Source organism: Meriones unguiculatus (genome assembly GCF_030254825.1).
Source record: "Meriones unguiculatus strain TT.TT164.6M chromosome 13 unlocalized genomic scaffold, Bangor_MerUng_6.1 Chr13_unordered_Scaffold_33, whole genome shotgun sequence".
In the NCBI taxonomy this organism is placed as follows: domain Eukaryota; kingdom Metazoa; phylum Chordata; class Mammalia; order Rodentia; family Muridae; genus Meriones; species Meriones unguiculatus.
The window spans coordinates 5,627,196-5,641,183 of record NW_026843645.1 but is presented as its reverse complement, the minus strand read 5'-3'; the positions used below and the strand labels follow the sequence as shown (position 1 = coordinate 5,641,183).

General features: G+C 39.3%; 1 protein-coding gene and 2 pseudogenes across 1 annotated transcript in view; 1 reads left to right on the top strand and 2 right to left on the bottom strand.

Annotated features, from left to right (window-relative positions):
- LOC132650792 (zinc finger protein 431-like) overlaps positions 1-13,988 on the bottom strand; it is a gene marked incomplete at its 3' end in the record, with an annotated part of 459,955 nt that overhangs the window by 193,735 nt on the left and 252,232 nt on the right. The gene's annotated exons all lie outside the window — the stretch shown is intronic.
- LOC132650747 (zinc finger protein 431-like) overlaps positions 1-13,988 on the top strand; it is a 52,206-nt pseudogene that overhangs the window by 20,954 nt on the left and 17,264 nt on the right.
- LOC132650835 (U4 spliceosomal RNA) lies at positions 3,664-3,790 on the bottom strand (annotated as a pseudogene).

Below are 13,988 nucleotides of genomic sequence, written 5' to 3'. Positions count from 1 at the left end.
TTCCACATGTTAGAAGTGGGATGGACTGTGACCAGAATGGATGTGGCGACCTGGGCACTGTTAAGACTCAAATCCTGGGACAAATGGCTGAGATGCCTTTTTAACAATTCAGAGCAGAATTAGCTATCAGTTTGCCCAAGCGTACCCTGTCCTGTAGCCAAGGGCTCGGGCCCTTAACCCAGCTGCCCTTCTTTCTCTTAGCTATCCAATTTGGTTACCTGCTCTATTTCATCTATTATTTACTGCCATAGTCTCATGGTTTGGTGTGCCCCTCTCCTCTCCTCCCTTTCCTCACATAGCTCACAGGGGCCTTTCTACGTATAATAAACTTTCTCCCCAAAATACCAAGGAAGAGTCATGTCACTTAATTTTTATTTTTTCCATTCACCTCCCATTTGCTACTCCTTTCTTTCAAATGCAAAGCTCCCTTAGGCTTTAGTTGTTGTTACTGTTTGCATTTGACTGAGGGTTGCTGCAAAAATTCTCAGCTGTGAGGTAGAGATGGCTGCATTGGACAGTGAGAGGGTAATGAAATGTATACATGCAGGACCCTGTGACTTGTAAAATAAACATGTACCTTGGGAGAGAGGAAACATTTATTAAACTACTAATTTACTAGGCTAAGGCTCTGTCTGCCCCTAGAATGGAAGGGCAGAGCTGAGATAGTTTGTGCTGTCTGAGACACCTGATCTCCCATCCTCCAGTAGAGGATCTGCCAGAGTCCTGAGGACCAAATGCTTGGAGTAAGCATATTATGATGGATTCTGGGGAAAGTTCACATCCTGGAAGGAGGAACAGTACAAAGTACCTTGCAGAGTCTTTCCAAGATTCTTCTCTGGTGCTTATATAGTGATCAATATCCTGGAAAATAAGCTAGCTATGCCATGGAGACCATGGGATTCATTGTTGACAGTCCCAGAAAAGCTGGTCTGCTGAGCTAGGAGAGTCCGATGTGTTAGAAGTGGGATGGACTGTGAGCCAGTATGTATGTCGTGCCCTGGACAGAGTCCCTTGTCCTGTCAGCCTTTCTGAGTGTGGATTCCCTGGGGAGGAGGAGATTCTACAGCTCTGTCCTGTAAAAGGGATTTTCATTATTCTCCTCTAATATTTGTCCTTGAGGCTTAGTACTGTCTTTTGAGGTCTGTGTATGTCACCAAGGAAGATCTTTTCTAGTTGCATCCATTTGCCTGCAAATTTCATGATTTCCTTGTGTTTAATGGCTGGGTAGTATTCTATTGTGTAAATATCAGTTTCTTTACCCATTCTTCGGTTGAGAGACATATAGATTGTTTCCAGTTTCTGGTTAGTAGAAATAATGCTGCTATGAGCATTTTTGACGGAATGTCCTTGTTGGATGGTGGAGCAACTTTCAGGTGTGTGCCCAGGAGTGGTATAGCTGGGTCTTTAGGTGTGACTTTTCCCAGTTTTCTGAGAAATTGCCAGATTGATTTCCAAAGTGGCTATATAAATTTGCTTCCCCTCCAGCAATGGAGGAGTGTTCCCCTTTCTGCACATCCTTGCCAGCATATGTTGCTACTTGAGGTTTTGGCCATAGTCTCATGGTTACACATTCTGACAAGTGTAAGATGGAGTCTCACAGACAGTTTTGATTTGCATTTCCCTGATGAGTGAGGATGTTGAGCACTTTTTTAAGTATTTATGCACTGTTGAGAATTCTCTATCCCTGTGTCCTATTACTAATTGTATTATTTGGTCTGTTGGTGCTTAATTTCTTGATATCTTTAACATAATTCTGGATATTAGCCCTTTTTCAGATGTAGGGTGGTGAAGACCTTTTCTCAATCTGTAGATAGCCATCTTCTCGTCTTGATAGTGTCCATTGCTTTACAAAGCTTTTGAGATTCAAGATGTTCCATTTATTAATTGTAGATCTTATCGCCTGCATTGCAGATATTCTGTTCAGGAAGTTGTCTCTCCTGGACCAATGAGTTCAAGAGTGTTACCTACTTTCTCCTCTTGCACATTTTGGGAATCTGGCTTTATGTTTAAGTTTTTGATCTACTTGGATTTGAGTTTTCTGCAGGGTGAGAAATATGGATCTGTTTGCATTTTTCTACATGTGGACATGTATTTGGAGCAACACTATTTGTTGAAGATACTGTCTTTTCCATTGTATTTATTTATTTATCTGTGTCTTTTATTTGTTTCCATTGATCACTCAGCTTATTGCTATGCCAGCCCCAGGTAGTTTTTATTACTATTGCTATTAATATATCTTGAAGACACGTATGGAGATACTACCAGAAGTTCATCATTCTAGGCTGAAGTAATCTTTGTCTGAAAAAATATGTCCAGGAGAACACAAATGGGTGTTGGCTTTCAGATGTAGCCACACAGTAGTGGGTGCTTTGATGTAAGGACACAGGCACAGGTGACCTAAAGGATGAAGCATGGGAACAGATGCCTTGAAGGGACGGGTCAAAGGTTGTTTAGTATTTTTTGTTTTTGTTTTTGTTTTTTAAGAAGCAAACATTTTGCTTTGGAATGAAATGAGCCGGAATGCCACAATTTAAGCTATTGAAAGAGAACACAAAATGAGTTACGGCAATTGACTTCTTTAGGGCATTACCAGTCTATGTCATCTGGATTCTAGAAGTCCACTCAAACAGCAAATGGAACTGTTTTCTTGAATCTCTTTTCTTTGTCCATTTCTTAATGTCTACCTCCCTTCGAAACTTTATTCCTTCCAACACCCTGACTAGGTAAAAGAGAACAAAAGCTAGAAGGGAAAAAGTTTTAAGTCCCTTAAAGCTACTCTGTGAGGTTTAGGGTGGCCAGGTTCTTTGGGGCAATACCTCTTAGTCACCAGGATATCCAGCAGTCCAACAAACCAGCAGTAACAAACAGAGTAGCATTGTGGGTAAACAGCATCAGGAAGAGCAGCAGCTTCTTCCTTCTTCAAAGACCCCGGGCCCTCTCATGGCTCTGTCATGTGAAATTTCTCCAGAAGACTCAGAAATAACTATGTGCAGGTGACAAAACCACAGGCCTGCTAGAGCATGAGACAATCATATGTAACAGCTGTGGATAAACTGAAGCAGCCTCAGGCTCCACACCTGGGGTTAAAAGAAAAACACATTCACATAACATGAGTGGGATTTTAAAGAAACAAAAATTCTTAACGCAGTTTCTGATTTTATAATTTAATATCTTCTCTCTCTTTTAGTTAGTTTTGATTAGAGTGTGTCCATCTGTTTTATTTTCTCCCAAACCCAAACCTTTATTTTTTGGATTCTTTATCATCTCTTTATATAATTTTTTTTAATTTCTGCTCTCAATTTGATAATTTCTTGATCTCTACTCCTTTTGTGTGCTTATATATTTTTCTTCTAGACATTTCAGGTCTGCTGTTACATGGATGGTATGAATGTTCTCCAGTATCTTTATGTAGGCACTTTGTGCTATGAAGTTTCCTCTTAGTATCACTTTTCATTCCTCATTATTTTCCATGAGTTTGCATGTGATATGTATTTATTTTCTATGAATTTTATGCTTTTCAAATGTTTTATTTCTGTTTGAAACCTTTTTTTTTCACTTGTTTAAAGGTTATTCACTTTCCATGAGTTTGTAAGCTTTGTGTTCTTTCTGATGCTATATATATCCAGCCTTAAGCCAGGGTGGTCTGATAGGATACAGGATGTTACTTCAATGTGCTCTAAAAACTTATATTCTGTTTGAGTATGTGGTCAATTATAAAGGATATTTCAATTAGCAATAATTGCGCCTCGGATAAACATCATTGGCTATGATACTGCCACTGCGCAAAGCTATGGATGTTTCATGAAATGATGAAAAGATGTATTTTTTTATGTTTCTGTAAAAAGTTTTGTCAATTTCAGATACTTAGTTCCTGCTGTGGTAATATAGCTGAGCTCAGGTGGTGACATATTACCTGACTGTTCTTGAATCTATCCGTAAACTGGTGTCTAGGCATCTGGGTTTGGTGCAATTATAGGCCAAGTGCTGATTTGATGTGTGGGAGTTTTGTTCTTGGGGTTCTGTTAGCACTCTGAAGTTTCAGAAAGTGTGGGATGAGTGTTGCTATTTTAATGGCCTGCTTGGCTACTGTATTCATGGTGTTCTGTTTGCTGGATGGTATGGAAAGGAAGGAGCCACATGTGTTTAGTTAGAGCACTAGGGAAGATCCTGAGAATTGGGTTTCAATTAACAAATATATTGGGGAAGATACCCAGTATACCACCTTAGACTCCATGCAAGCATATGCTATTGTGCTGATCCAAATCCACCCTTATGTTTTAATATTTGCCAGAGAGTATATTCTTTATCTCGGGATGTCATATACTCATGACATTAATACTTCCTGAGACTTCTGTGTCATTGAATTGCAAGTGAGTAACATTCTTCCTACCTCTTGTGTTTGTTTTGAGTTTTTAAATGAAGTAATACGAGTAGTATTTTGCCTGTATGTGTGACTATGCACCTCTTGTGTACCTGGTCCTCACAATAGTCAGCCAATGGCCTCAGAACTTCAGAATTTGGAGTAATGGGTACTTGTGAGCCTGAATGTAAGCACTGGCAATTGAGCCCAGTTATTGGTAAGACCAACAACAGCTTTTCATTGCGGAGCCACCTCAACTGCCTTATGTTGCTCATTTATGACCAGCTATTCCAGTACTAATGTTTTCATCTGTCCATTTGTACCTGTTTGAACACAAATTCCCTTTTAGTAAGCTCTCATTAATATTAGAGTTTAAACTGGGACACTTCAGGTTTCTGGAAGATAGATACAGAACTGTATTGAATATATAATTTTTGTAGGGACTTCAGAAATGCCATGTAGTTCTTTGTATCTTTCTTAATTGAATGATTTTTGCAGCAGATAAAGGCCTTAACTTTACCTCATCTGGATGTCATGAAATTTGTTTTGGAGGCCAGACAGGCTTCTAGCTCAATGAGATACACATACCTCTGCTTCCTGACTACTGGAATCAAAGTCATGAGCCAATACATCCTGCTTGTCCATAATTATTGTAGTTAGTAATTGTGCATACAATTTCTGTGATCTGCGGTCTGTACTGTTCATCAGCATCCTTGCCTTGCTTACTTTATGTCTGTTAATTGACGTTTCTCTTGGAAGGCTATATTCTATTCAAAAGGTGCAGAAATGATATGAACCTCCTCATTTAGTTTACTTCTAAAATGACCAGGTGAGTACATCAGAACTTCTCTGTCAGGAGGTAAGTTAGGGAAGATCCAGAATTATATGAATATATTGTCGATGATGTATACTTTTACATTGTTGCCACTATTGTGCTTTCTCTTATACCCATGTTTGGGATAATTTAGAATTTTATCACCTATGATGATGTGAATGTGTACTTCACTCGGGAAGAGTGGGCTTTGCTGGATCCTTCCCAGAAGAGTCTCTACAAAGATGTGATGATAGACACCTACAAGCACCTTACAGCCATAGGTAAGACAGTGAATTTTCTTTCACTATTAAGGTAAAGGGGACATCTTTTGTTGATTTTTCTCAATGATGCTCTTATGTAATTTCAATTGGAATCAGGGAGAATAAATCAATCATGTTTCTAAAGTTCACTGAAGAGAGAAAGTTAAATTTTCCCTAATTTTCAGTAAAATATCAACTCTTTCTGGTATATATTTTAGGCTACAATTGGGAAGACCATAATATTGAAGAACAGTGTCAACGTTCTAGAAGATATGGAAGGTAATTATCTCATGGATGCTGATATAAATATACCTGTGAAAAATTTTCAATGTGTCCCAGGAATTTCAAAGGAAAGCAATAGTGTAAAGAATCCAATATTCTAGAGTATTAAGGAATATTAAATTCTCCCAAACTCATGTTCCTCAATGTAAGCTATTTTCCTTATGTTTTCAAGGCTTTTTGATATGAATGAAGGCAGTGAAACCTTTGCTAAACAGATATTACTGTAAAAAGGACTTTTATTCAACCCAGAAATCATGGTCTCCAAAGATTACTGCCCCTCTGTCTGCTACCCTAGGCCTGGGCAGGGCAGATTCTAGGTTTCATACAACCTACTTTAGGCCTAGCAGTTTTTTGGCTTCTGAGAATTACTGCTCAATAGACACACCCTATCTTGTTCTTTCTGAGCTCATAGATGGCTGATACATTTCAGCTTTTCTGGCTCAAACTCCTCTCCTAGCTTCCTTATTAAATCTGGCTTTTCTGCTGTCACCTAATTGCTTTGTATAGTCTCAAACTAACTCCATCTGTCTTTTCCAATCTTCAGGTCTTTTTTATTCTCTGGCTCATTTGATCTTGACCTCAGTTCTCTCCTTCCAACCTGTCTTTCTATTACTGTCCCAGTAAAACTCCCTTCATCTTCATGTAGTACCCCTTAAGAAGCTCATTTCCATTCTTGTCTCGTGAGAGATGCATGTATCATATTCTGCCAAATATTTTTCTGATTCTGTCGGCTTTTCTGCCACTACTTTTTCTTCTAACTGATTTAGTGTGTCTGGTTTTATGTTGAGGTCTTTGATATAATTGGACTTTAGTTTTGTACAGAGTGGGTAGTATGGATCTATTTGCATTTTCCTACAGGTAGATATCCAGTTAGACCAGCACCATTTGTTGAAGGTGCTTGCATTTTTTACATTGTATGCTTTTGGATTCTTTGTCAAAAATCAAGTGACTGTAGGTGTGTGTTTTTTTTTCTGAGTCCTTTATTTGGTTCCATTGATCCACCATTCTGTTCTTATGCCAATACCATGTAGGTTTTATTACTATGGCTATGTCGTATAGCTTGAGAACAGGGATAGATATACCTACAGACAAATTGTTGTTGTACTGGATTGTTTGGGCAATTTGGGTTTTTTTTCTTTTTCCATATGTAGTTGAGAATTGTTCTTTGCAGGTCTGCAAGATTTATGTTGCTATTTTGAAGGGAATTGCATTGAATCTGTAGATTGCTTTTGGCAGGATGGCCATTTTCACTATGTTAATCCTATGGATCCATAAGCATGAGAGATCTTTCCATCTTGTGATTTCAATTTCTTTCTTCAGGAACTTGAAGCTTTTTCAAAGAGGTCTTTCACTTGCTTGTTTAGAGTCACACCAAGGTACTTTTTTATTTGTCGCTATTGTAAAGGGTGTTGTTTCACGAATTTCTCAACCCTTTTGTCTTTGGTATACAGGAGGGCTTCTGATTATTTTTCATTTATTTTGGATCCAGCCACTTTGTTGAAGGAGTTTTTCAGCTGAAGGAGTTCTCTGGTTGAATTTTTGGGGTAACTCATGTATACTATCATATCATCTGTGATTAGTGATACTTTGACCTCTTCCTTTCTTATTTGTATCCCCTTCTCTCCTTTAGTTGTCGTATTGCTGTAGCTAGGACTTCAAGTACTGTGTTGAAGAGATATGGAGAGAGTGGGCAGCCTTGCCTTCTCCCTGTTTGCAGTAGGATTGATTGAAGTTTCTCTGCCTTTAGTTTGATGTTGGCTATAGGCCTGCTGTATATTGTCTTCACTATGTTTACGTATGGGCCTGTATCCCTGATCTCTCCAACAGTTTAAATTTGAATGGGTGTTGGATTTTTGTCAAATACTTTTTCGGCATCTAAGGAGATGATCAGGTGGTTTTTCTTCTTCATTTTGTTTATATGTAGATTACATTTTGACTATGATGTGATTTGAGTTTCTATCCTGGCCCTGTCTATTGGTGTCCAGTAGGCCTCTTTTGTGGTAATGGACATCTCTTTCTTTAAGTTGGGAACATTTTCTTCCATGATTTTCTGGAAAACATTTTCAGGACCTCGGAGCCTGGAATCTTCTTTTCCATCTATTCCTATTATTCTTAGATTTTTTCTTTTTTTATTCTTTATTAATTAAACTTTTTTCCTTTTTTATTCCCCCTGTGGTTCCCTCACTCCTCCTGTCCCAATCCCTCTCTTCCTTCACCCTCTGCATGCATGCTCCTCCCCAAGTCCACTGATAGGGGAGGTCTTCTTTTCCTTCCTTCTGATCCTAGTCAAATAGGTCTCATAAGGAGTGGCTGCATTGTCATCTTCTGTGGCCTGGTAATGATGCTTCCCCCTTTGGAGGAGGTAATTAAAGAGCAGGCCAATCAGTTCATGTCAGAGACATCCCTATTCCTATTTCAATGGAACAAACTTGGATACTGAACTACCATCGTTACATCTGTGCAGGAGTCTTAGGTTATCTCCATGCACAGTCCTTGGTTGGATTATCAGTTTCAGGAAAGACCCCTGTGCTCAGATTTTTTGTTCTGTTGCTCTCCTTATGGAGTTCCTGTCCTCTCCAAATCTTACTGTTTCTCACTTTTTTCCTAAGATTCCCTGCACTGTGCCCAAAGGTTGCCCATTAGTCTCAGCATCTGCATTGATAGTCTGCAGGGCAGAGTCTTTCAGAGGTCCTCTATGTCAGGCTCCTGACTTGTTCCCTCTTTTCTCCTTCTTCTGATGTCCATCCTCTTTGTCTTTCTGGATAGGAATTGAGCAGTTTAGGAAGAGTCTTCCCTCTGGATTATTTTCTTTAGGTGTATAGATTTTAGTAGGTTTATCCTATATTATATGTCTGTATGAGTGAGTATATACCGTGTGCATCTTTTTCCTTCTGGGATAGCTCAATTGGGATGATCTTTTCCCGATCCCACCATTTACCTGCATTTATTATGATTTCCTTGTTTCTTATTGCTGAGTAATAGTCTATTTTATATTACCTCTTTTGTGCTTCCATTCCTCCACTGAGGGGCATCGGGGCTGTTTCCAGGTTCTGGCTATTACAAATAAGGCTGCTATCAACATTGTTTAGCAAATGTCCTTATTGTGTACTTGAGCCTGTTTTGAATATGTGCCTAGGAGTGGTGTATCTGGATCTTGAGGAAGCGCTATTCCTAGTTGTCTGAGAAAGTGCCAGATTGCTCTCCAGAGTGGTTGTACAAGTTTACATTCCCACCAGCAGTGGAGTCGGGTTCCCCTTTCTCCACAACCTCTCCAGCATGTGTTGTCTCTTGAGGTTTTTATCTTAGCCACTCTGATACGTGTAAGGTGAAATCTTAAGGTCGTTTTGATATGTATTTCCCTGATGGCTAATGAGGTTGAGCATTTCTTTAAGTGTTGCTCTGCCATTCGATATTCCTCTATTGAGAATTCTCTGTTTAGCTCTGTACACCAATTTTAATTGGATTACTTGATTTTTTTTGCTGTTTAACTTCCTTAGTTCTTTATATAGATTTTGTCTTCTCAGAGTATCCTTGATTTCTTAGAATGATTGTGTTTTCAACTTTTCTGATTTTGCTTTTTCTTTGAGAGAAGTTTAAGTTGCTGCAAGTGTATCTGAAGTACCTGAGATTCTCCCTTCCATCTCATGTATTCTATTGGTCATGCTTACTTTTGTGGTTCCTGATGTTTTCTATAAGTTCTCCAGCTCCAGGGGTTTCTCTGTTTGTGTTTTTGTTATTGGTTTTAATTCTGTTTTCACACCTTGCACCATTTCCTTCATCTGTTTGAATGTGGATTTCTGTCTTTCTGTGATGGGCTCTATTTTTTGCTGGTGTCCTCTCTATATGGCACTAATTGTGCCTCTACTTGTGCCTCTCTTCATTTGGCTATGTTTGCCTGTATTTCTTTAAGAGCTTTCGTCATTTCCTCTTTATTTCCCTCCATTTGTGTGGTTATCCAGTGATAAATGGATAAGTATAGCTTCAAAATCATTTTCCTGTGTTTCTGATGAATTAGAGTATCCATTCATTTGGGGGGGGGGTTGCTGGTGAAGCCATGATGTCCTGATTTTTGTTGGATGTGTTCCTAAACTGACCACTGGCCACCTGCCTATCTGTACTCTTCACTTTTTGTTCTTGAAGTCTGTAGTTCAGACTGGTTACATCTTTCTCTGGTATATGGAGTATTCTTCAGGAAGATGGGAGAGGTCCACAGGTTTGAGTGTGTGTGTTGGAAAATCCACAAGCATAGAAGCACAAATGTGGGTGAGCAAGCTTGTGCATGGAATTGTGCCTTGAAGGACAGTGTGTTAAAGAGTGTAAATGCCTGGAATATGTTGCTGGAGATAGTGCAGGCACAAGTGTGGTTGTTTATGCTGCCAGAGTTGGCAGACACAATGCACGTGTGCAGATTCCCTGACTATCTCATTATTCTACAGGCCACTGGTAGCTCTGCATAGGCTCCAGGAGTTTTTTGTCTGGAGTCCACTGGTAAATCTGCAGAACAGGGGCTTCCATGTTGAGAACACTGTCCCAAGAATACCAATGTTGTCCACAGTGGGTATGTGGGTGGGAGGGATCCGATGTCTGGTTGCTAGCATAGAGGGACCCTGGATCTGGGGCTCTGCAGGCACTCATTTTAAGGCATGCTCAGAGCTCTTTGGTCTAATGAGAGAACACAGGGTTTCTCCCAGTTTTCTACTCCCAGATGTGTCCCTGCTTGGGCAAATGTGGGTGTAGGAGCTCTATCAGCTCAGTGGTGCTGCAGCTGCAAAACTTGGAAGCTGGTAAAACAGTCCACTGGGGGAGTCCAGCGACAGCTGCAGAAGTGGGAGGCAGGTATAGATGTCTGATGGGAAGCCTTGTGGAGACCCTACAGCGGTCTGCAGTCCTGGGTGGCCTGTACAGCCAGCTGCCCTCCAGTTAGGGTCTGGGAAGCTGGTACAGTCACTGGCTGGGAGGCCCTGAAGGGCCAATACAGTTGCTTGTGGACCTGGGACATAGAAGGCTGGTATAGCCAGCAACTGCCGCTGAGGACTTAGGAGGCCTGCTCCTTCTGTCTTAGTCAGGAAGCAGGGTGTGATTAGCTAGAAGCTGCAGGGCACTGTGGGCTGCCTCGGCTAAGGAGAAGGGAGACCTGCCAAGGGTAAGTGCAGAGGGATTGAATGTTCCTACTCTCAGTCCCCAGAGGAGTCCTTGGATGACATGGATCCAAATGGTCTCAGGTCATGTTTTGTCCCTTCTCACCAAGGAAGCATCAATGTAGATGTCCTGGCTTTAGCTGCATCTCCACTCACCAATTTCAGAGTTCAGATACTCGTCCTCTCAGATATGATGTGTGCTGGTCGCTACCATCTTGGATCCCTTGTTGTCCTTTTTTTAATAAGTATATTTTTTGTCAAGTTTGATACAAGTCATGTAAGCATAAAGATATGGAAAATAGAAATGTAACTATCTTTCCCAGAACAAGTAGAAGATATGTAGTTCTTCTTTAATTCAGACTTTGTTAATGTGGTGCACGTTTATATTTAATTTATTGATCATTAATCATAAAAAAATATATTAATAAAATGTTAAATTTTATTCATTGTCTCTCTAGTAGCAGTGATGATCTTGTAGGTCTCCATCATTACATCTGTGTAGAGGTACTTTTGGGAAGGATTCACCAAAGCTCACTTTTCCTGAGCAGGCTTTTTCCTGATGTATATTATCATAAGTTATTGCGTTCTAAACATCACTGTACTTGTGTACAATAGAACACATGATAGTGACCATAGTATAAATTTATATTTGTTCATGTTTTCATACATTCATTATTAATAACAAATAAATCATGAACTTGTATCACATTCATAAAGTCTAGTCTGAGCAGGGGATTTTTAATAATTAAACTAATTACTTAATTAGTTTTCCAAACTCATTGAAAATAAAGTCAAATAAATCACACTACAAAAAATCACTATGATTACAAGCCCTCTGGAAATTGTTGTGTTTATGATGGTTCACTTTACAAAATCAGTATGACTACAACTAAATGAATGCATTCACTGTGATAAAGCTGAGTTCTTCTAGGTCTTTTTAAATATGTGATGAACCACTTATGGAAAAATGATGCTATAAGTGAGGCATGTAATAAAGTTTCTCCCGATCAATGGTATCTTGTAGGGTACAAAACACCCACAATCAAGGGGGAAACTATGAATGTAAACAAAGGGATAAAATGTAAATATGAACCTTTATTTTACAGTTATGCCAAATTGCAACCTTAATTTACACTGACAAATAGATCATCATTGTAATGATTATGGTAAAGCTTACACATATCCTAATTATCTTTGCAGGAATGAAAGAACACATGTTTATGGGAAACCCTATGAAAGTAACCAGTGTGGTAAAGCCTTCACACATCACACTGATCTTCAAAGGCATAAAAGGAATCAGAGTGGAGAGAAACCATGTGAATATAATCAATGTGGTAAAGGCTTTTTGCAACACAGTAAACTCCACCTACATAGAAAAACAAATGCTGGAGAGAAACCCTATGAATGGAATGAGGGTGAGAAAATCTTTTCCCAATATGGAAATCTCCAAATGCATAAAAGAACACAAACAGGAGCGAAACCATACCAATGTAATCAAAGTGATAAAGCCTTTGTATGTTGCAGTGATCTCCGAAAGCATGAAAGAACTCATACTGGAAAGCAGTCCTGTGACTATAATCATTGTTGTCAAGCCTTTTCACAACAGGGTAGTCTCCAAATGCATAAAAGAACACATACTAGAGAGAAACTTTATGAATGTAACCAAAGTAGTAATGCTTTTTCATGCCCCAGTAGTCTCCAAAGGCATAAGAGAACACATACTGGAGAGAAACCCTACAAATGTAATCAGTGCGGGAAAGCCTTTTCAAACACTAGTATTCTCCAGGAGCACAAACGAACACATACTGGAGAGAAACCCTACAAATGTAATCAGTGTGGTAAAGCCTTTTCACAACCCAGTGGTCTCCATGTGCATAAAAGAACACATACTGGAGAGAAACCCTACAAATGTAATCACTGTGGGAAAGCCTTTTCACAACACAGTAGTCTCAAAAAGCATAAAAGAACACATACTGGAGAGAAACCTTACAAATGTAATCAGTGTGGGAAAGCCTTTTCACACCCCAGTACTCTCCATGTGCATAAAAGAACACATACTGGAGAGAAACCCTACAAATGTAATCAGTGTGGTAAAGCCTTTTCACACCCCGGTAGTCTCCATGTGCACAAAAGTACACATACTGGAGAGAAACCCTATGGATGTAATCAGTGTGGGAAAGCCTTTTCACACTGCAGTAATCTCCAGGTGCATAAAAGAACACATACTGGAGAGAAACCTTACAAATGTAATCAGTGTGGGAAAGCCTTTTCACAAAACAATAGGCTCCAAGTGCACAAAAGAACACATACTGGAGAGAAACCCTATGAATGTAATCAATGTGATACAGCCTTTGCAAGTTGTAGTGGTCTCCAGAGGCATAAAAGAATTCATACTTCAGGGAAACCCTAAGAATGTACTCAAAGTGGTAAAGCGTTTGAATATTGCTGTGATCTCCGAAAGCATGAAAGATTTCATACTGGAGTGAAACTCTCTGAATATTACCAGTAAAGCCTTTGCATGTCACATTTTTTTTCAAAGCCAGGAAAAAAATCATACTAGAGAGAAAACCTTATGAATGTATTTAGTATGATAAAATCTTTGTTCATTTTTATAGGCTTCACTTTCATGAATGATTGATACTGACAAGAAAGCTGATGACTATGGTATAATTAGCAATTGACTGCATCTCACTACATAGCATGATGTGATATGAATATGTATTTATAATTTGATGTTCCATGATTGTGTATGTTTCTGCTAATTATCCGTTTGTCATTTCATCTTGAAGTACTATGTTCTATAGGAAATATGTAAAAAAAGGTTCTAGATAATGTAACAGCAAGGATAATTACTAAAATAGAACCACTTCTGGTGTGTGTGTTTAAGGTTCATGGGGTTTGAGGCCATGGCAGATATGTACAGAGTGGGACACAACTTTGTCCCATCTCCTTTGGCCATCTAAATATGATGATTGAGGTCTGGTTACCTGCTTTAGACAACCTGAGGACAAGCTACCTCCTACTGTATTCTCTGTATCTACTCAGCTATGGTGAGTCAATTCTCCAGTTCTTCCCCTCTTCTTTTGTCTTCTCAGACATGTGTACTTGTTAGTCAGAATACCAAGCAGGCCAGC